Below are 23679 nucleotides of genomic sequence, written 5' to 3' on the forward strand. Positions count from 1 at the left end.
CTAAAGTAGAAAAAATCTGCGCACCATCAAAGAGAGAGACAAGTTCATTAATGTTGGGTAAAGGGTGGCAGTCAATAATGATATTGGCATTTAGAGCTCTCAAATCAATGCAGACCCTCAATTTTTGATCTGGTTTGCGCACGAGAACAATGGGGGAAACCCATTCTGAAGATTCAATGGCTTCAATGATGTTCTCACTCAACAACTCATTCAACATTTCTTTCAATTCATCCCTAACATTAAGGGGAACACCTCTTAATTTCTGTTTGACTAGAAGCGCTCCATCCTTAAGTACAATTCTATGTGTAAAATTCTTCAATTTGCCTAACTGATCACAGAACACCTTGTTGAATTTCTTGCTCCAAAAGGACATATTTTTCTTCTCTTCAAAACAAGGAGAAATGAAATTAATCATCTCTTGTTCACTATTTAACATATCTTGATCGCTGCATAATGACACAGGATCTCTGGCACGTGGATTTAATGTGATGCCAAGCTCCCACTGATCATGCCATCCAAGAACATTTACACCTTTTGCAGCAATATACAATTTGATATGAGCCATTCTACCTCTGAAAGTTAAGGGTACTTTAAAATAACCTTCTACATCAATCTTGGCACCATTAAAATCATCAGCAAGGATATCAGGTACTTCTATATTAGCAATATCACACACACCCAGTAATTTTTCTTTAAAATATTCCATGGTAATAATGGTCCAGGGTGAACCAGAATCCACCATGAGTTCTACTTATTTATTTATTTTTATTTATTTATTGGTACTTGTAAAGCGCAGCATATACCCTGAGGTGACTTGAACTGTAAAAATATTAAAATTGCATTTAGGTGATTTTTTACAAGTAAACAGTACACGACCTGAGTGTACAATAGAAACAACATAACCTCTATCTAAAACTTGTATATCTTCTTCAGTATTTGTGATAGAAGAGACTTTTACAGGGGTAAAATTACTAGTAGAAGGTCGCGATTGTAACATTCGAGATGATTGTTAAAACGTTTTCCCTGCAAACACTACCAAAATGTCCAATCTTACCACAAACATTACATTCCTTATTCAAAGCAGGACAGCCTTGAAATGAAGCAATAAGGGATTTGCTCCCACACCTATAACAAACTAAATTATTATTAAATTCTGTTTTCCTATTGCTTCCCATGTAGGAGCTTTTATTCGGTTTCTGGGAAGAAGAACAATTTTTGTAGTCTCCTTTTGGTTTGACAATGCAAACTTCCTCTTCTGTTGCAGCTTTATTGGATGAAGAACTTTGTTTAACAACAATATCCATCCATTTCTCAGATAACTCCGTGGATTTAGCAATGGCAATTGTTTCCTCTAAATTGGGATCACCCAAACACCATAGTTTGTCTTGAGTCTTTTTGTTCTTGACATGCACAATTATTTGGTCTCGAATCATTTCATCATTCATTGCCCCAAAATTACAATGTATGGACAATGCTCTTAATGCAGTCAAAAAGTCATCAAAAGATTCATCCTGTTTTTGTGCCCTGGTATAGAATTTAAAACGATTTAGGGCAATATTAGCAGTCGGTTTGAATCTTTTTTCTAACCTATTTAAAGCCTCAACATAGACATTTAAAGTATCTCCACTTCCAGTAGGAACAGTTAATTGTGGTAAATTTCTGAAAATTTCTTGTCCTTCAGACCCAATGCAATGTAAAAGAATACTTTTCTTTCTTTCAGAACCCATGCGTTCTCCATCAATGGCACGCATGTAATTAAAGAATTCTTCCTTCCATCTAGACCAAGGTATGGGTGGATCACCTTTGGTTTGTAGAAATTTAGATGGAGGATCAAATTGCATTGTGAAATAAAATAAACTTAGTAATAGAAGTAAAAGAAATATATAAACACTTAATGAAACTTTGTTTTGTAGATGTAGAGAAAATTCAACATATAAATAATAAATATTCCAAAGTAGATAAATACTTGCAACTGAGTCTGGAATACTGCTGTGAAATCGCTGTACTTCCCTTTGTAATTGTGAAGGATATAGCTGCTTTATTGTAAAGTGCCGCTTTCGTTATTTAATGCCGCTTTCGAGTAAATGTGACCGCTTTCCTTCCTTTCCGTAAGCGTTGCTATGGAGCCAGTAACTTGGGTTGCCAAGAAACAACAGACGTGCTTACGTGGAGCGTAGCGCGACTTCCGTTGTTGGGGAAACAGAGCAACAACAGACGCGCTTACGTGGAGCGTAGCGCGATCTCCGTTGTTAAGGTAGACGCGCATGCGTGGTTTGAATACAGACGCGCATGCGTAGTCTTTTGTTGTGAAAAAAGGCTCCGTCGGTAAACATGTCGAGGAAGTTTGTGACGTGCGTAGAACTTTGAAGAGAGGCTCCGTAGGCGAAGATTCGAAGCAGCGCGGCTTCGTGGAGGTAACTTGAATTTCGAAAGATGCAAAGCAGCAAATAGTGATAAAATTGAGGCAAAATGAAGCAAGATCAAAGTTTACCTCCAAGAAAAGTCGTAATAATGTAGAGGAAAAAAATTTCGAACTCGGGAAAGCGATGAGCAATAAGTAGATCCAAATAGTTGTAGTGAGCAGATCCAGATAGTACCAAAATTGAATAAAATGAATAAAATGGGTCCAAACTCCGCTCCTCTGCTGGTAATGGCAGGAGTGAAAAAGCCTCGTCGCCAAAAATTGTAATAAATCCAGTAAAAATGTATAATCCAAGAGGTTTATTTCTCAGCAGAGCATAGAGTCCAAGCACAACAGCATCAGGATACAACTGACAAGTCAGAGCAGAATGTTACATGAAGAAAGCTCTGTTCAGAACATAGAATACATTATGAAACATAATCAGTCGCATGCACTTAAAGGGGAAAGGTAAAAGGAAAGAAAGATGGGAATGTAACACATGCTACATTCTGAACAGGGTCCTGCGTTTAGCTCTCGGGCTTAAAAGGAGGCCATGGCCAGCATGGGCATTGCATTGCAGTACTCTTCTCCCTTCCATCCTGAGGGAAATGCGGTAGTGGAAAGAAAAAACTGAGACAGAAAGCAATCTATAACGGCGAGGGTATTAGGGTCGGGTGATGGGTGGGTCAAACATTTAACAAGTGTCCAACGTAGTCTTAACAATCTGCCAAGAAAGTCTCTAAAAGGTCTCACTCCGTACGAACTATTGTTCGGTACTAGAATGCGCATTCAGGATCTAGATAGTCACACTTCAGTGGTAGAAGAAAAATCCTTTGACATCAAAGACCGTTTGGCTGTTTTATAATTTTAAATGAAACAAGAAGAAGTCTGAGTAATATAAAGTTAAAGCCAACAGCCACTGAAGAAAAAACACCTGTCCCAGCAAGACCTGTCTGGATTCCAAAGATTGGGGATCTAGTCTGAGAGAAGATCGTGGTGAAGAAGGAATTTGGGCCTTCTTACAGAAAGCAGGTTAGTCCCCTGATCATTGGGACTTCAAGCGCCGCACCATTGGTTGCTGGTCAAAGATTTGGTCCACCCATACAAACAGACCAACAATGATGGCTGATCTTTGATGGTAAAGTGAGAAACCGTGCAACAGAAAAAATAGTGACTTTAAAATAGGATGGAGTGTCCTCCTATTTTTAACTTAATTCTACGGACGAGCCACACCTCCTAATTAAAAACATAGAACAGTGCAAAAAAGGACAGTCAACAAATATCTGTCTGATAATGGGCCAACATGTTTCTGCCTAGCGGGTATTTTATCCCATGGCATTCGTCAGGGCCTCTGTTCTTACAATAGTTGCACTAAGTAGTGATGAAACAAAAGAAACACCACCACCACCAAAGTGAAAAAGTCGGATGTAAAAGGGTTGAGTACGATACAACCTGTACCAACCAATGACATTAACCCTCCATGTCAGACAGGAAATACGAATTCTATGGAGGAAAATGCATAGTCATTATAAACTTACTATGTCAATCACCTATACAATGTGTTTCACCAAAAACAGTTTCAAAGAAAATATTGTATTTATGCTCACCCTTCATGGTAGGGAAATGGACCTCACCTCACCTGGACCTTGCTCAGGTTCTACGAGGCCCGCACTACATAAATATAAGAGGTAAAACAGAAGTAGAGCACCCATAGAGCATAATTACACAGTCTATTCCAGTGCCCAACATTCCTGTCCATTAGATCCCCTTACATCTAAGGACCAACATGTGAGGAGACTCTAGTAACTGAACTATGTGTGCCCAGCCCCTTTGACTCCCAGGTCTACCTTCCAACACAAATATATCCTCATAGAGGTTAATTATCTATTCATAGTGGGACTACTACTGAGTTGCAGACTCTAACAACAACATTCTTTCTGGCTGGTTATCCATACTGAGCTTCCTGTGGCTTCTCATACAATGAATCAGCTATAGACTCACCTATCCGTCGGTACCTCAAAGCTCACATCTGAGTCTTGGGGGAGGCACCGACCTGTAGATGGTCTCTCCTTAAATAATTAACTCGGGGTTTGTTGGTATTGTAACCCTCCGCCTCACTTGTCAGAATAGCAACAATAAATGGCAGTTCCTTACTCTCAAGAGCGATTATTTTGCCATCCCCAGTGCATATCTCTGCTGAATTGGTAGCAAATAACCAGAAAGCATTATTATTAACCCGTTTGTTGTAAAGTTAAAAGCGTATTACTTTACACTCGAAATCTCGCGAGAATTCGCGGTCTAAACTACAGCATGAGGTCATCAGCCCCATTTTGGTAGTTCATTAGGTGATATTATACAGTGATGATCGAGGGTCTATTACAGCTTCCGGTCGTTCAACCAGCTCCGATCGACGGCAGTGATCCAATCAACGTGACCAATAATGTGATGCACTCGGCTTTTGCGCTGGGTGTGTCGCGCAACCACTCGCATTAGGGACAGCGCTTTCCCAAATACAAGGGACTTTGTCTCGTGTCGAGATCTCGCGAGATCTCTTATACTCTGAACTACACAATGACCTCATGTCGTCCATTGTGGTAGTTTAATTATAAATGACGCTTCTAGCAATGTTTAGCAACCCAGCTCTGTGGCTCACAGTCTTACAAATACGGTATTTAAACCCATAGGGTTTTAGGCATTGCTAAATATTTACATCCATAGTACAAATGCCCACTCAATATGTATCCCCACAGCAAAGGGCACCAAATAAAGAGAGGTGCATCCTCTTATAAAACCTGGTGGTACAGAATCCACTATTCCTGTGGTACATCTACACCTTTTTTAATGTAGAATGTCATGATAATGAGGTCACTAATAGTCACGATGGTATATGACACTGTATCTCTTCACTTAGGTCCTCGCTACGGTAATGAACCTAAAGCTACACCGCATTGATCTATGACATCTCTAATAGGTGGTAAAATGTATGTCTAAGTACATAGGAAGCTGGGGCTTATTCTGAGGTCATGTTAGAGTGCACTGATCCCTCAAATGGATCCCTATAACAGAGTCCAGGGAATAACGTCGTTCAATCCGATGGTATTGGTCTGGAGCTTATAAATCCATTTTTGTTCCTTTAAGAAAAGGTAACTTGATACATCACTTATATGTCCAGGTATAAAAGGCTTCTCGAGGACTGTCCATTGGAAGTCAGTCTCATTGTGTTGTTTCTCCAAGAAGTGTCTTGTGAGTTTTGTGTGGGACTTCTTACAGCGAAAAGAGCTCTTGTGCTCTAACATTCTCGTGCGGACTTTTATTCAATATGAATACCCAAATACGTAAATGAATTTACCACCTCGAGAGGCCGACCATTCATGACAATTTTAGACTTAAAACTACGGTGTGGCTTGAAAATCATGAGTTTCATTTTGGTCGTATTCACCTCTAGACCATGTTCCCCACAAAAATTTTCAAAAATGGACAGAGCACGCTGCAAGCCACTGGGAGTTTTAAATAGAATAAGCGTGTCGTCCGCAAACATTAAAATAGGAATGTTTAGACCTGAAAGAGAGGGAGCATCTACTGACGCTGATACCATACAGGAGACAACACCATTTATGTATAAAGTGAACAAGGTTGGGGCCATTGAACACCCTTGTCGAACCCCACGCTCAACAGGGCAGTCGGCAGTGACCATCCCATGACCGCCCCACTGAATTTTAGCAAAGGTAAGCTCGTGGAGGCGCATTATCAAAGTCAATAGCTCCACAGGGACCCCCAGACTCTGTAAGACTTGCCACAATTTAACCCGTGGCACCAGGTCGAAGGCAGCCCGTAAATCGACAAAAGCCACATATAGGCTACCTCCTCCCAGCACCACAGTCTTCCATTGCAGCAGTTGAAAGCGGAATACTTGGTCCACCATGCTTGTTGCCCTTCGGAATCTCGCTTTAAAGGGTGACAAGATGTTGTTGTCCTCTGCCCAGTCAAGAAGCCTATTTACGACCACACGACCAACTATTTTTTGCACAGTGTCGGTAAGGCTTATTGGCCTATAATTACCTGGCAACGCACGATCTCCCTTTTTAAACACTGGGATGATCACAGCACCCCGCCACGATGCCGGGACCTCAGCACCTTTAGCAATGAAATTGATAAGTAAGTAAATATATTTACACCATCGCTCTTTATCATTTAGAAAGATATCGGCAGGGACGCCATCTAAACCTGGTGCACGCCGTCTGTTCACTGTATTTAGGGCAGACATAATCTCTTTGTAGGTAAAAAGATTACCTTGAGAAAAAGACATGGTAATACTATCCTCACCTGTAATCTGAATATTAGCAGCATACTGGGAGCTAAAAAATTGTACCCAGTCCTCTTGTGGGACATTGTTGTTAGGGGGTTCCTCAGCTCTCTCACTTCCCCATTTGACGATGTTCCAGAACACTCTGGAATCCTTTCTGTCACTAGCTCCTTTCAGTTTACACCAATATTGTTCGTCCCAGGCTCTCTTTGCTTTCGCTATACAGGCTTTGTAACCCTTTCTGGCTAGGCGGATGGTCTCGGGCTACCTCATCTTAATGGCATGACCCAGAGCAAGTCTTGCCGCCCTGCATTCGGCATTATACCATTTTGCACTTTTGCAAGCTCTTGCCCCGTTACGCTTAGCAGGTTTCAAAAAGTGATTTTTGATCTTGCCAAAGAGGGTATCATGGATGTTGACCACTTCCCCCAAGCCAGAAGGAGAAACGCTAGTCGATTCCATAGCCAGTATAGCTTTATCAGTTTCAAGGTTAATGTTGTCAATGGCCTGTTGGTTGGTCACTACACTAGCCCATCTGAGCCTGCGCATGTCATTTCCTGGAATGATCAATGGTGGAACAAGAACATTTGGGCAAGTTGAATCAGTCCCAGCGGGCCACCATTTGTGCTCCACACATAGGGGATTGTGGTCACTCTCAGGTCTCACAACAACCTCCATGTAATAGACAGATGGCCATAACATCATGCTACAAATAACATAATCTATTCTGCTTTTATGTCTCCCGTTATCAAAAGTCATAGAACCTTTTTTATCCAACACTGTTCTTCCATTCAAAGCTCTCAGACCTTTTTCGAGACGCATGGCGTTCAGATCTATTATGTCCTCAGTCCAACGTGTGACTGGCTTCAGTTCTAACTCAGGGATACCCCAGTGGGAGTCCTCTTCTGCTCCAAGGAAGGCCTCACCAGTGACCAAGGGCTCAAAAGTCTGATTAAGGTCTCCTGCTATTACAATATTATTGTTGTGCGAATATGTGTCAAGAAAGTTACCCAAGGCAATTAAAACTTCAGATCGACCAACCTTAGCACTTCTGGCATATATATTATAGATATCGAGTGACCCTGAAGTATCGTTAGTTATCCTGATTAACTGGATATCTTTATGGCTAGCCACTATACTTTTGATTGTTAATTTAAGGGACTGCCGGACCCAAATTGTGAGACCCCCCATTGGTCTCCCTTTTAGGCCCTTTATTGCTGGCACAGAAAAATTTAAATATCCCAGCACAAAAACAGGTTTGCATGCCCAAGTCTCCTGGAATATACATACATCGAATAGACTAACAAAGCCAAGGCAGTCCCCACAATCTAATTTAGAACACAGCCCGGCCAGATTCCAAGAGATTAGGTTCCCCGTCCCAATCGAAGAATCAGCTAACAATTTAGGGGTAGGGTTCGAGTTACTATGCTCACCCGTTACTATCACCTCAGGACCTGCCTGGGCTACATTGCTTATGACATCACTATTACCCACCCCCTGCAAGCCAACTACAGAATCACAGCATTCAGAGGATAAGGCCGTGGCCATTTGAGGATCCGTCTGACCGAACCCGGCCCCAGTCCTAGGCACCAACTTATTTCTTCAACAATTGCCCTTCTGGGCAGGCAAGCTGCCTATACTCTGATCAGTTGAAGCTAATTGTGTGAAACTTTTACCCCCAGGAAGTCAGTCGCATTCATTCAGATTAGAGAGAGCTGAGAACCTATTCTCAAGATTTAATCCCCACTCAGTAGATTGAGCAACCCTCCTCCCCTTGTTTGACACCACATTCCATTTTGTCCTTAGTGTACACCGGTTAGGACCCATCCCACTCCGGTAGTAGAAAAAGTCTAAAGTGAGTGGGATAATGTCGGTGGATCTTCGCTGTGGCGGTAGAAGGTTGGGCAGTATTTTTGTTAATACATCTGAGTCTGAAAAATTCAAAACAACACAATCACCCCTAAATCTTTTTGCACTACTTCCAATCCACTCCACCCTCCTAGCCATAACTAATTCTTCTGCCAACTGTTGCTTGCCCCAGGGAGTTATCACCATATTGTTAGACAGCCAGTGTAGGGCCTTGGACAGCAGGGATGAAGTAGTTTCATCCTGTCCTGGAGCCAATGTGGGAACGTTAGCTAAAACAAGGACTAGAGGGGAAGCCTCAACAATAAGCTCAACCGAGCCTTTCACGGGTTTCGGAGCAGTGGATACAACTGGAGGGGCATCTTCCCCTGGCTCACCATCCCCTATGGCTACCTGAGGAGCCACCGGTTGATTAAAAAAAGGAATAACTCCACCACCACCCTCAGATCTAGAGGTTCCCTTTTTTAGGTCCACTCTAGTTGCAACTTCATCAGGCAGTTTTTCTACTTCAACTAGAGTTTTGTTCAATAGATCCCCTAATCTGTTTACCTCGTCAGTAAGCTTCTCGATCCTGCCTACCAAAGGCTTTATAATGCCCTTAATCTTAGAGTCTATCATACCCAACAGCTTCTTAAATTGCTCGTTAGTTAAAGACATGCAAACTTCATCAATTGACCCTTCATCCTCAACCACAACAATATTGCTAGGTGGAGAAGCAGGCCTTTTCCGGCTGGATCGCAGCCCTCCGCGCTTAGGATGACCCTTTCTAACTCCTCTGGTGGTACACGGTGCAGGCACTGGGGTTGGGGCTTTTTCCTCGATTGGATGTAGTTCAACCTCCACAGTATCACTATCATCTGCTACACAGTTAATCTGAGCCGAAATGGCATTGTCAGCAAGGTCAAATAATGCAACAGTGCTGCTACTGTTGTGTAAATCAGGGAGTTGGGCCCGGTCATGGTCCGGCATGGTGGGTTTAGGGGATTTAGGGGAAACACCCAACCCTAGTGAGGATCTCCTTTCGCTGTTGATTTTAGCTACTACCTGGACTAGGTAGTTGTCCATAGTATTTTTTGCGGGGGATAGCTTTTTTCTAGACATAGCTCACCAGTGTGCAATACACTCCCAGATACACTGTATAAATGCGTGAACAGCGTATGTTTAGGACCCTCAATACGAATTAGCCACAGTTCACACAAAGTCTATAACAAATAGTGTTCAAGTTGGGCCACGATCAATGACAATGTCTCACCTTGAGGTTATGGACAGAGTAACTGGCCCAGTCCAGTCTCTGCCAGTCTCGGACTGTCTTAGACTGTCCGCCCTTTGTCCGGGCTTCGTCCAGCGCGTCACGCGCACGTCCTCGCAGGACGAGGGACCTGCCGGTGCTTTATGCGCCTCTTGGCGCGCTGGTTACTGGCGTCATCCATTACCTCCGAGGATGCTGGGTATTGTAGTCCGACCAGCGGAGCCAAGCCCGGCCGGTCGATTCAGACAAAGATGTGGCGGAGCCAAGCCCGGCCGCTGGTCAGGGAGGTGAGGTGCCTCAGCGAGTCTGGCAGCAAGGGTCAAAAGAAGAGCGGGGAACTCAGCCCCTGCAGGTGCTTTGTGCGCCTCCTGGCGCGCTGGTTACTGGTGTAGTCAATTACCCCCGAGGATGCTGGGAATTGTAGTCCGACCGGCGGAGCCAAGCCCGGCTGGTCGATTCAGACAAAGATGTGGCGGAGCCAAGCCCGGCCGCTGGTCAGGGAGGTGAGGTGCCTCAGCGAGTCTGGCAGCAAGGGTCAAAAGAAGAGCGGGAAACTCGGCCCCTGCCGGTGCTTTATGCGCCTCCTGGCGCGCTGGTTACTGGCGTCGTCAATTACCCCCGAGGATGCTGGGGATTGTAATCCGACCGGCGGAGCCAAGCCCGGCCGGTTGATTCAGACAAAGATGTGGCGGAGCCAAGCCCGGCCGCTGGTCAGGGAGGTGAGGTGCCTCAGCGAGTCTGGCAGCAAGGGTCAAAAGAAGAGCGGGGAACTCGTCCCCTGCCGGTGCTTTATGCGCCTCCTGGTGCGCTGGTTACTGGCGTCATCAATTACCCCCGAGGATGGTGTTGATTGTAGTCTGACCGGCGGAACCAAGCCCGGCCGGTCGATTCAGACAAAGATGTGGCGGAGCCAAGCCCGGCCGCTGGTCAGGGAGGTGAGGTGCCTCAGCGAGTCTGGCAGCAAGGGTCAAAAGAAGAGCGGGGAACTCGGCTCCTGCCGGTGCTTTATGCGCCTCCTGGCGCGCTGGTTACTGGCGTCGTCAATTACCCCCCGAGGATGCTGGGGATTGTAGTCCGACCGGCGGAGCCAAGCCCGGCCGGTCGATTCAGACAAAGATGTGGTGGAGCCAAGCCGGCCACTGGTCAGGGAGGTGAGTTGCCTCAGCGAGTCTGGCAGCAAGGGTAAAAAGAACTATTAGTGACCTCATTATCATGATATTCTACATTAAAAAAGGTGTAGATGTACCACAGGAATAGTGGATTCTGTACCACCAGGTTTTACAAGAGGATGCCCTTCTCTTTATTTGGCGCCCTTTGCTGTGGGGATACATATTGAGTGGGCATTTGTACTATGGATGTAAATATTTAGCAATGCCTAAAACCCTATGGGTTCAAATACCGTATTTGTAAGACTGTGAGCCACAGAGCTGGGTTGCTAAACATTGCTAGAAGCGTCATTTATAATTAAACTACCACAATGGACGACATGAGGTCATTGTGTAGTTCAGAGTATAAGAGATCTCACGAGATCTCGACACAAGACAAAGTCCCTTGTATTTGGGAAAGCGCTGTCCCTAATGCGAGTGGTTGCGCAACACACCCAGCGCAAATGCTGAGTGCATCACATTATTGGTCACGTTGAATGGATCACTGCCATCGATCGGAGCTGGTTGAACAACGAAAGCTGTAATAGACCCTCCATCATCACTGTATAATATCACCTAATGAACTACCAAAATGGGGCTGATGACCTCATGCTGTAGTTTAGAGGGCGAATTCCCGTGAGATTTCGAGTGTAAAGTAGTGCGCTTTTAACTTTACAACAAACGGGGTTAATAATAATGCTTTCTGGTTATTTGCTACCAATTCAGCAGAGATAAGCACTGGGGATGGCAAAATAATCGCTATTGAGAGTAAAGAACTGCCATTTATTGTTGCTATTCTGACAAGTGAGGCGGAGGGTTACAATGCCAACAAACCCCGAGTTAATTATTTAAGGAGAGACCATCTACAGGTCGGTGCCTCCCCCAAGACTCAGATGTGAGCTTTGAGGTACCGACGGATAGGTGAGTCTATAGCTGATTCATTGTATGAGAAGCCACAGGAAGCTCAGTATGGATAACACAGCCAGAAAGAATGTTGTTGTTAGAGTCTGCAACTCAGTAGTAGTCCCACTATGAATAGATAATTAACCTCTATGAGGATATATTTGTGTTTGAAGGTAGACCTGGGAGTCAAAGGGGCTGGGCACACATAGTTCAGTTACTAGAGTCTCCTCGCATGTTGGTCCTTAGAATTAAGGGGATCTAATGGACAGGAATGTTGGGCACTGGAATAGACTGTGTAATTATGCTCTATGGGTGCTCTACTTCTGTTTTACCTCTTATATTTATGTAATGCGGGGCCTCGTAGAACCTGAGCAAGGTCCAGGTGAGGTGAGGTCCATTTCCCTACGATGAAGGGTGAGCATAAATACAATATTTTCTTTGAAACTGTTTTTGGTGAAACACATTGTATAGGTGATTGACATAGTAAGTTTATAATGACTATGCATTTTCCCCCATAGAATTCGTATTTCCTATCTGACATGGAGGGTTAATGTCATTGGTTGGTACAGGTTGTATCGTACTCAACCCTTTTACATCCGACTTTTTCACTTTGGTGGTGGTGGTGTTTCTTTTGTTTCATCACTACTTAGTGCAACTATTGTAAGAACAGAGGCCCTGACGAATGCCATGGGATAAAATACCCACTAGGCAGAAACATGTTGGCCCGTTATTAGACAGATATTTGTTGACTGTCCTTTTTTGCACTGTTCTATGTTTTTAATTAGGAGGTGTGGTCTGTCCGTAGAATAAAGTTAGAAATAGGAGGACACTCCATCCTATTTGAAAGTCACTATTTTTTCTGTTGCACAGTTTCTCACTTTACCATCAAAGATCAGCCATCATTGTTGGTCTGTTTGTATGGGTGGACTAAATCCTTGACCAGCAACCAATGGTGCAGCGCTTGAAGTCCCAATGATCAGGGGAATAGCCTGATTTGCACCGGGGTTTGGCCATATGATAGGGCTGATCATTGAGTCAATTTGATGGTAACCCTTTGCTAATTGTTTTGGATTTGTCAACCATGTATGAATGATCTGTACCGTGTTGGTCTTTCCTATACATATAGTGTTCACCTTGTTTTGAAAGAAGCTGTCTTGATGTGACTTATCCACCCCGAGATTCTGTTAACTCGAATTGACAGTGCAGCCACATAACTAAGCTGGTAGACCCCCCTGTTTTTTGTGTTATACATATGTAAGCAGCTGGGGATAATAATCAGGTAGGGTGGCCCGATTCACAGAATGAACTTAAGACTCAATCCTAAACTTACTACTATTTTGGTATTCACAGAATGCACTTACTACTTTTTGCATTCACAGAATGTACTTACTACTTTTGGTATTCACAGAATGAACTTACTACTTTTGGTATTCACAGTAGTTAGGATTTTGTCTTAAGTTTGTCTTAAGACAAACTTAAGACAGGCTTAAGTTAGGATTTTGTCTTAAGTCTGTCTTAAGTCTGTCTTAAGTCTGTCTTAAGTTTGTCTTAAGTCTGTCCTAAGTCTGTCTTAAGTCTGTCTTAAGTTTGTCTTAAGACAAAATCCTAACTTCTGTGAATACCAAAAGTAGTAAGTTCATTCTGTGAATGCCAAAAGTAGTAAGTGCATTATGTGAATATCAAAATAGTAGTAGGTTTAGGATTGAGTCTTAAGTTCATTCTGTGAATTGGGCCCGGGTCTTTAAATTAAATATCCCTTGGACCCTCTCTAAACAGTTTGGTTGTTGATCCTTCTTACAGAAAAGCAGTACCTGGCTTAGCTGTCAGCAGTAGTACTACCGCCCCTTGCTGGTAAAAAGGAGAACCAAGTTGTATCCATCGACCTGGTAAAACCGCAATCATGTGGCCAATAGTAGTAGGCCCAGGGGACTCCCAAGAAATAGCAGAATACCAAAATTTTCTACAATCTAAGAGGTTCAAACTGAGAGACTAATCACATTTGATAAACCTGCAGTGAATAAAAAAGGACTATGCAACATAGCCATGGAACTTGCGCCTCTTGAAACTCAAATTGCAACAGTTTGCCAAGAAACACCTGTCTACAACGATGTAGCCTCAGACTATGCTAATGAAACAAAGAAAAATGCAAAAGCAAATGAAAATCCGGAAGCAATTCCAACAATTGACAGAACTGCATCTGGCTACTTCATCAATTTCGATGACTTTTCTGAAGATCCAAGCGAGAATGAAGAAACGCCAGCAGCAAAAACTTTCAAAGACAAAGTAACTGAACTTTTTCACCAACTAAAAGAAACATATCTGATTTCACCATGGATTGAATTTTGGATTGTGTTAGGTGTACTTTTCCTCCTGCTTTGGCTCATCATGGTTCTATGTTTGGGAAAATTTATTGATGGAAAATATAGTACTATGGACACAGCAAGTCAGAACATCAACTTGGTCCTAAAGCCTCACACATCCTCTCACATTGAGAAAAGAGAACTGTCATCAGTGAACATCACAGCCAATCCAATACCCGGTGGGGTAGCATGGGACAAAACGGATTATGAAATCTATGGCCCGATTGAGCTCTTGAAATATCCACACCAGTTTAAGGTTTCCTTAAGTGACTTTGTGACACCAAGTACTTTCTCTGATGATTGGGACTTTGAAAACATTATTAATATGATGTCAGATTTAGTAATGTCAGCAAAATTTACAGGACATGATTATTTGCAGGGTTCATCAAATTATGAAGAGTTACATTGTTTTAATCATGTTGGTGGTCACCATTTGCATAAAACTGCTCAGCCTAGAAATGTTTTAACTTATAATCAATGGGAACATTGTCCAACTCCGCCAAAAGGCAGCTCGAAAACATTCTATGAGAAATTTCCATACTTCTCAGGGTTTAACAACAGTGATCCAGAAACTTTTTATTTTAAAATGTTAAATAAGACAGGAATGAAAATAATGTTGACAAATACTAAATTGTTTTACTCAGAAAAATGTTATGACAAAATGTCTACATTTGGTTTTGAATTATGGAAAAACAACATTGAAACAAAAACCATCTGAGATACCAAAGATTGGCAGGTACAAGGTCTAGAAGCATTATTTAGAGCCTGCATGATCCCAGAGCAAATAATATTTTTGAATGACACCATTCAACAGACTACTTGTTATGTTATGTTATGTTATGGAAATTTGTATAGCGCGCGGCTGCCCCAGCCAAGGGGCGTCCCGGCGCTGCGAGCTGACCAGAGTGCAGAATGAAGGTGCACAAAGAAAACAGATTATTGGAAAAGATGGGTTTTGATGGCCTTTCTAAAGGCTAAGAGATCATGCATCCCCCGTATGGTTACAGGCAGGCTGTTCCATAGCTTGGCAGCAAGGAGGCTGAAAGATCGTCCACCAACTCTGGCAAGTCTAGTGTGGGGAATGATCGCTAGATGTTGTCCCTCTGAGCGGAGAGATCTGCTAGGTGTGTACTCAGACAAGAGGGGACTCAGCAGTGGGGGAGAGGCGGTTTTGAGGATCTTGAAGGCTAAACATAGAGCCTTGAACTGGATCCTTTTTCCCACCGGGAGCCAATGCAGTTTTCTTAAGGTTCCTGAGACTGAAGAGTGGCGAGGGAGGCCGACCAAAGCCCTGGCAGCCGCGTTCTGGACTCTCTGCAGTCTGTTGGTTTCTGCCAGGTTCGCTCCCAAAAGGAGAGAACTGGCATAGTCCAGTCTAGAAAGGATCGTCGCCTGGACGATGAGCTGGCGGGTGCGGCAGTCAAAGAACTTCAGGATGGGCCTGATGTTGCGTAAAATGCCGAAGCACGTGGCGGCCACTTTCTTGGTGTGGATGGTGTATTTTAGAGCCGAATCGACCCAGACACCTAGATTTTTGACACAGTCTTTTGGCTTGGGTGGTGGGCCCAGAATGTCAGGCCACCAATTATCTCCCCAGGATGCAGTATTTTTTCCCAAGAGGAGAATCTCGGTTTTACCGGCGTTTAATTGGAGAAAATTCGCCGTCATCCAGTTGGTGATGTCAATGAGTGTCTGTTTAAAGTGATGGGCTTCCAGACCACTGTTGTTATTCAAAGCCACCACCAACTGGGTATCATCTGCATATGATACCAAAGCCATTCCATTCCTTCTGGCCACCTCCGCTAACGGGCGGACATAGACATTGAACAGGGTAGGGCTAAGGGACGAGCCCTGCGGCACTCCCTGTCCAATGCTATGCTCCTTCGAGATGTAAGGGGGGGTGGAGACTTTGAAAGACCTGTTAGACAGGAAGTCTCTGAACCACCCCAGGGCTGCCCCTGTGACTCCAATTTCCTCCAGTCTCATCAAGAGGACCTCATGTGACACCGTATCGAAGGCAGCACTGAGGTCCAATAGGACCAGTGCTGCAGTACCGCCGGCATCAAGAATGGAACGGAGGTCTTCAGAAACACTGAGCAAGGCTGTCTCAGTGCTATGACCAGCTCTAAACCTGTGTTGGGAGTCATCCAGGATGTTATTGGTGAGGAGGAAGTTGGACAGGATGTTATTGACGTGTGCCTCGGCCACTTTAGCAGGCCAAGGGAGCAGGGAGATCGGCCTAAAGTTCTCCGGAAGTGAGGGATCTAAAGTGGGTTTTTTTAGAATAGGGGACACCCATGCCTGCTTCCATTTGATAGGAACACTGGCAGTGGAGAGTGACCGATTGATGATGTCACGGACGTGATCTGTGATGAGTACATGAGCGTCACAGAAAAGGTCAGGCTTCAAGGGATCTGCCGGAGACCCGGATTTAATCTTTCCACGGATTTTAGAGAAAGTCTCACGGTCAAGTGTAGGAAGGGAAGTGAGGGAAGGCCTGGTAGGATCAAAGGTGACCGGTGACTGTGGGCCTTTGGGGAAGGTGTCGTATATCTTCTTGATTTTATCTGTGAAAAAATTAGCCATGTTGTTGCAGAGGTCGGGCGAGGTAGTGATGGCGTTGACAGATTTCTTTGCCGTGAGGTCCTTCAGAATTTTGAAAACCGATTTTGAGGTGTTAGAGCTATTGTTGATTTCACTGGCATAATATGCCGCTCTTATTCTGCAGACCTTACGGTGGTAAGTTTTTTGGAGCAGGACATATTCTTGTTTAAGGCTGGCATCATAACTTTTTCTCCAGCGTCTCTCTGCCTTCTTACATTCCTTTTTCAAGGTAGCAAGTTCTGAGTTGTACCATGGACTCGCTGTGTGAATGCGGGCCTTGGTCCATCTGGCAGGGATAAGAGTGTCGAGAGCCTGGGTAATCCAGAGGCAGAACTGATCGTAACCTGTATCCAGGTCGTCACTCGGGAGTAGAGGATTTAATGCCAGGATATCATGTAGATCTTCAAGGCGGAGTTTTCTCCATGGCCGTTTCTGAACCGAGGGAGTGGGTGCTACTACAGGATTTGAGTTGCAGGGGATGGTTAACATCACTAAATAGTGATCAGTCCAGGTCATGGGAATAGGTGTGCCAGAGGACCCGCCGGTGATGTTGGAGAAAATGGGGTCAAGGAGGTGTCCTGCTCTATGGGTAGGGCCACAGACAAGTTGATTGAGTTCGAAAGCGGCAAGATCCGCTAAAAAAGTTGCCGCTTTAGACTCGGTATTCTTGTCAAGATGCAAGTTAAGGTCGCCAATAATCGTGAAGTTGGCAGAGTTAATAACATTGGTATTCAGGTATTGTAGAAGGGAGTTAGTGAAGGGAACGTCAGCACCAGGAGGTCTATAGACCAGAAGGCCAGTAGCACAAAACTGGGGGTTGACTTTAATCGAGAAGCGAGCACTTTCGCTACCTCTGATGTCTACTTTATCGAGTTGGCACTTAAAGTGGGATTTGATTATGAGCGCTAGCCCGCCCCCTCTCGTGCCCCTGTTCACAGTATAGATAGAATAGCCTGTAGGTGTTACCAGGTTGCAGACCGAGTCCATCTCGTCAAGGAGCCATGTCTCAGTCATGAACAGGGCATCTAGAGAATGGTCAATTAAAAGATCATGAATTTCTGAATGATGTTTATGCATGGATCTTACGTTAAGGTGTCCTAGCCTGAAGGTGTGGACAGGGAGGGGTTTGGATAGACGTTTGGAAGTAGAGCACAGTTGGGAGGGAGTAACAAGCGGATGGTGTATATGAGCAGGGTTGCGTCTGGTGCAGGAGCAGGAGGAATGCTGAAAGCTCAGCAGCTCGGATTTGGAATAACACATCTTACCGCCTTAATGCCAGGATGAGGAGCAGAGTGCCTGGCGCCTGGCGCTGCCTTAGCGCGGATGGGCGCAGACGGGCAGCTCTTTGGCGGGTCTTCGGCGGGGCTGCGCGCGACCGCTGCGTGCTCAGGATGTTGTGAGGGCTAAATAGCCACAGGAAGTTGTGCACTAGAGCGCTAACCGCTCTGCATGCTGGCCGACCGAAGTGTCCCAGCGAACCGATGCAGGGAAACGGATCCTACAATCAGTAAAGTGGCGTGTGGTGCAGGGGAAAGTGAATTTTAAAAAAGCACTAGTCAAAGTGTACAATACATTCAGAACAATTTAAAAGAATAGCGTTATTTCAAAGCAGCGCGTTAGCTTACACTCAGGTCAGGTCACAAAGCGGGTCAGGGACACTGCCACTGTCTCCTTTCCGCGAAGCGCTGCAGCCCCTGTTCTGCCTAAATAGCCACAGGAAGTTGTGCACTAGAGCGCTAACCGCTCTGCATGCTGGCCGACCGGAAGTGTCCCAGCGAACCGATGCAGGGAAACGGATCCTACAATCAGTAAAGTGGCGTGTGGTGCAGGGGAAAGTGAATTTTAAAAAAGCACTAGTCAAAGTGTACAATACATTCAGAACAATTTAAAAGAATAGCGTTATTTCAAAGCAGCGCGTTAGCTTACACTCAGGTCAGGTCACAAAGCGGGTCAGGGACACTGCCACTGTCTCCTTTCCGCGAAGCGCTGCAGCCCCTGTTCTGCCTAAATAGCCACAGGAAGTTGTGCACTAGAGCGCTAACCGCTCTGCATGCTGGCCGACCGGAAGTGTCCCAGCGAACCGATGCAGGGAAACGGATCCTACAATCAGTAAAGTGGCGTGTGGTGCAGGGGAAAGTGAATTTTAAAAAAGCACTAGTCAAAGTGTACAATACATTCAGAACAATTTAAAAGAATAGCGTTATTTCAAAGCAGCGCGTTAGCTTACACTCAGGTCAGGTCACAAAGCGGGTCAGGGACACTGCCACTGTCTCCTTTCCGCGAAGCGATGCAGCCCCTGTTCTGCCTAAATAGCCACAGGAAGTTGTGCACTAGAGCGCTAACCGCTCTGCATGCTGGCCGACCGGAAGTGTCCCAGCGAACCGATGCAGGGAAACAGATCCTACAATCAGTAAAGTGGCGTGTGGTGCAGGGGAAAGTGAATTTTAAAAAAGCACTAGTCAAAGTGTACAATACATTCAGAACAATTTAAAAGAACAGCGTTATCTTGGTTTAGGTAAGATAAAAGACTTAAATAAACCGTCTATTCTGAAGCCCATACCTGATAGTAATAGCACTACAGATGTGGAGATAGACGTATCCCATATTTTACACCAAAACAGAACAAATCCTGATTGGAAAAAATGGTTGATCTGGCCCACAGACACAAATAACTGTCAAGATAGATTCCTGAACAAAACACAGGGGTTCAAACTGACCGGGCCGGACCCAAGATACTCCCAGAGACAACATCCAGGGATAGTTACAACATACAGTGTAGGGAAACTATGCCTTGAGTGGCTACAGAAATCCACACTGGCTGAAATTAAGCAACACTTGACTTTACTTAAAGACGGTGCTGACTTGCGAGATTTCATACTGGGACCTCGCAAACAGTGTCAAAAACGTTTCATAGCGTCCGGAATATACGCAGCATACAACGAAGCTTGGAAAGTAATACAAATTGAAACAGCAGAAAAAATAGGAAAAATTGATCGTATTAATTTGGAAAAATCCCTCTCTGTAGTGGACAATGGGTTAACGACTCTGTCCTCCAGAATATATTCACTGGACAGCATTGTATCATCTGCTATTGATATAATAGAGCAGGACTTGCTAATGTTACAACATAGTCAGTCCCAATTACGTTCTATTGTACAGCTTGGCTGGACGTTGCAAAATTTGCGTTCATGCTACGTACCATGGCGTTTAATCAACACAACGTCATTATTCAGTATCTTTAACCTTACTGATAAACAAATCAGTTTGGCACAAAAAGGAGCAGACTATACGATTCTGAGCATTGAAAAACTTGAGAGATTACCATTGACAATGTCAGAAAGACCTGTCATTGAATGGATAATACACGGAACAATTACAATTCCCATAACAACTTTCCAGTTTAAATGCCAAGAGTATATACCAGCAGGCCAGTATGAAAGGTTGGGTAAAGGATACATCAAATCAACCTAGGATTCACCTTATACACACAAATGTTATAGTGAAGGGAAAAAGGAGGTATTTCTTAGTGGTGACAATTGTAAAAAATCACTAAGCGGTACACTTCTGTGTCAAGGTATTAACTTGCATGGAGCCTGCGAAGGGTCTTCAAATAACCTTTCATGTCACCTGCATGGCACTCCTGTAAAACAGATAGAGCCATTTTTCAGACAGCTTTCCAACGGCAGCTACATTCTAATAAGTGACCACAGCTGTTGTGGAATGGTGCCAGGAAATCCCTATCTCGTAACCGTTACTTCCAGGGTCATTTGCTGTATGCAAGTACTGTATCCACACAGCAATCCAGACATGGAGGCTGTGTTGTGGCCTTATTTGAATATCTCTTCTATTCGAATTGATACTTTAAGCAGAATGACGTCTATTCTTTTACAGACAACTGTGCTTTTAACGTCATCCAAAGAAACGTATGATCTGCAAGTTGCAAGGACAGCGGCAGAAATACATTCCTTATTATCAACAAATTGCCCTGTGCATTTCGTAGAAAAGTTAAGTCAAATCTTAAACATGTCTGATACCAGTGGCATCGCAAATGTATTTTAGACAGTTTTTTCGGGACTGTTAGCACCCTTTGAAACAGTTCTGGGAATCTTCCCGAATTTTGTCCATTCGATCTTTGGCGGCCTACCTTTAATTTTGGACTGGTAGCAGGAATTTTATTTTTGTTCCTTCTGCTCCAATATGGCAAGCCAAGCCACAGACAAGACTCCAGCTGTGATGTAAGAAATGATCCTAGCAATACGCTACAGAGACCAAATCACTAAAGTCCTCGGATTAGCCCGGCTAAGAGATCTGAGTGCAACCTGGTTTCTTTCATTCAGACCAATCTGGCAAGAATGTATCTTACCTGTGCTTCGATGTCTGCTATGCAGAGAAGAATGCGTGTTGGACGTCTGTCTTACACTATCATCAGCAGTTCTAATGGATATCAATACTTTTCTAGGTCCTGTAACGACTCATGCATCGTGTTGTCCCCAGCGGCTACCTATTCTGATGACGGCATTCGTTGAGACTTCACCACTACGAGTAGGTGGCGGTGAGGTACGAGAGGAAAGCAGCACCAAACAGGTACAACTTTCTGTGAGCATTGCTGATCCTGACATCGATGATAGCAATCATTCTCACATATGCACAATTTCAGCATTTTCGAACTTGGTCGAACATTCACCTGATGCTGTAGACCAATTTTTTGCGAGTCTGTCTGATATGATGTTCTCTCCAGTCAACGAGAATAACTTTTAAAAACAATGAGCACACAGCGTTCCCTGAACTCTGAATTAGGCCTTCAGTTTTTATGAAATGAAATGAAAAATTATATTTATATAGCGCCGAAACTACCCGGAGGCCTCGCAGCGCTTATAATGATTGCTAAAATGGGCTACCCTGAAGGTTAACGGGTTGTTGTGTACAAATATGCTTTCAGCGCTTTCCTGAAAGCCATCCTGTTTGGGTTCCCTCTGAGGGCGAGGGGAAGGGAGTTCCAGAGCCTAGCAGCAGTGTGGGAGAAGGAGCGGCCACCCCACCTAGCTTTGTTGATTTTTATTGCGGTCGCTAGATGCAGTGAACCGGAGCGAAGGGCTCTGGAAGGAACGTAGGGCAAAACTAAGGGGAATAGGATGGCAGGGCCCGTCGGATGGAAGGATTTGTGCACAATGCACATGGCCTTGAACTAAACTCTGGCGGCGACTGGAAGCCAGTGAAGGTCCTTTAGGGCCTGCTTGGCTGACTGCCAGCGGGGGATGTTGTACAATAGGCGAGCGGCACAGTTTTGTGTAACCTGGAGCCTGTGGGTCATTGCTACCGGAGCTCCTAGGTACAACGCATTTCCATAATCCAGGTGAGAGAGGACCAGGGCCTGGACCATGATTCTCCTCGCCTGGAGAGGGAGCAGAGGGAGCACTTTACGAAGCATCTTCATAAGCCCCACACATGTAGCCGCTGTTTTAGTTGCCTGAGCCGAGAAATCAAGCGACTTATCAAGCCAAATGCCCAGGCTCTTTATCTGGAGTTTAGGTGGGGGAGGGACGCCAAGGCAGGAGGGCCAGATAGAAACCAAAGAGGTCAATGGAGAATTGCCCAACAGCATAACCTCTGTCTTCTCTCCATTGAGTTTGAGGCAGGAAAGTTGCATCCACCTAGCAACAGCCTCCAGTCAGGGACCCAAGGTGTTGGACGACCCTTCCGTGTGGTCAAGAGAGACCACCAGTTGGGTATCGTCTGCGTAGGTGACAATACGCACACCAAAGGGTTGGACTATCCCTGCTAGAGGTTGCATATAAATGTTAAAAAGCATGGGGCTCAGGGAGGAGCCCTGAGGCACCCCGCAGCTAAGTGGATGTTTGATGGAAACTGCCTCATCCTCGAACACCTGGAAGAAACGCTCACCCAGGAAGGAGGACAGCCGTTCCAGTGCCGCGCCCGACACACACAACCCCATTAAACGGTATAATAAAATGGTGTGGTTGACAGTGTCGAACGCGGCGCTGAGATCGAGTAAAATGATGGCTGCCTTTCCTCCCCGGTCCAGCACAGCTCGGGCTTCCTCCGTCACCGCAATAAGAGCAGTTTCGGTCCCGTGCTGGGGGCGGAACCCTGTCTGAGAGGCACAGAGCAGACCCGCTGATTCCAGGTAGTCTACTAGGATGGTGTTAATGTGCCTCTCAAGCAATTTACTCAACCAGGGGAGCAAGGAGATCGGGCGGAAGTTGGCTAAGTTGTTCTGGTCCAGGGAGGGCTTTTTCAACAAAGCCCTGACCATCACACACTTCCACGAAGCAGGGACAGAATTGGTGTTAATGGAGGCATTAAGAGTATTCAGAATGGCCGGGCGGATAGCATCCCAAGCCTTGGTGAGAACCCGCGGAGGAGCTGGGTCGTTAGGAGATCCCGAGGTAACTTTAGGGATGATTTTATCGAGTGTGATGGAGTCTAACAGAGTAAATGTATCCAGCGTGCGAGAAGCAATGGGAGCAATTTTCAAGGAGGTGGTAGGTCCCCCAACCTCGATACCTCCAGAAAATAAAGAATAAATAGTTTGAATCTTCTGAAAGAAGTAAAGAGCCAAATCATCACAGCGGGATTGGGCGCCCGCTGGAGACAGATGCTCGGGGCGGGAGAGATTAAAGATTTGGCTATTCTGAAGATTTCTTTGGGAGAGTTAGCGGCTAAATTAATTTTCGAGTCGTAGAATAGAGCTTGCGCAGATTTCATTTCAAGTTTATAGAGCTTTATAGCGGCTCTATAATCATCTTTTTTTGCGGGTGAGTGATCACTTCTCCAAGCTCTCTCCAATTTGCGACAAGATTGCTTCATGAGCCTAAGAGCGGGGGAGT

Source organism: Lissotriton vulgaris, chromosome 1_2, assembly GCF_964263255.1.
Source record: "Lissotriton vulgaris chromosome 1_2, aLisVul1.2, whole genome shotgun sequence".
NCBI classification, from domain to species: Eukaryota; Metazoa; Chordata; class Amphibia; order Caudata; family Salamandridae; genus Lissotriton; species Lissotriton vulgaris.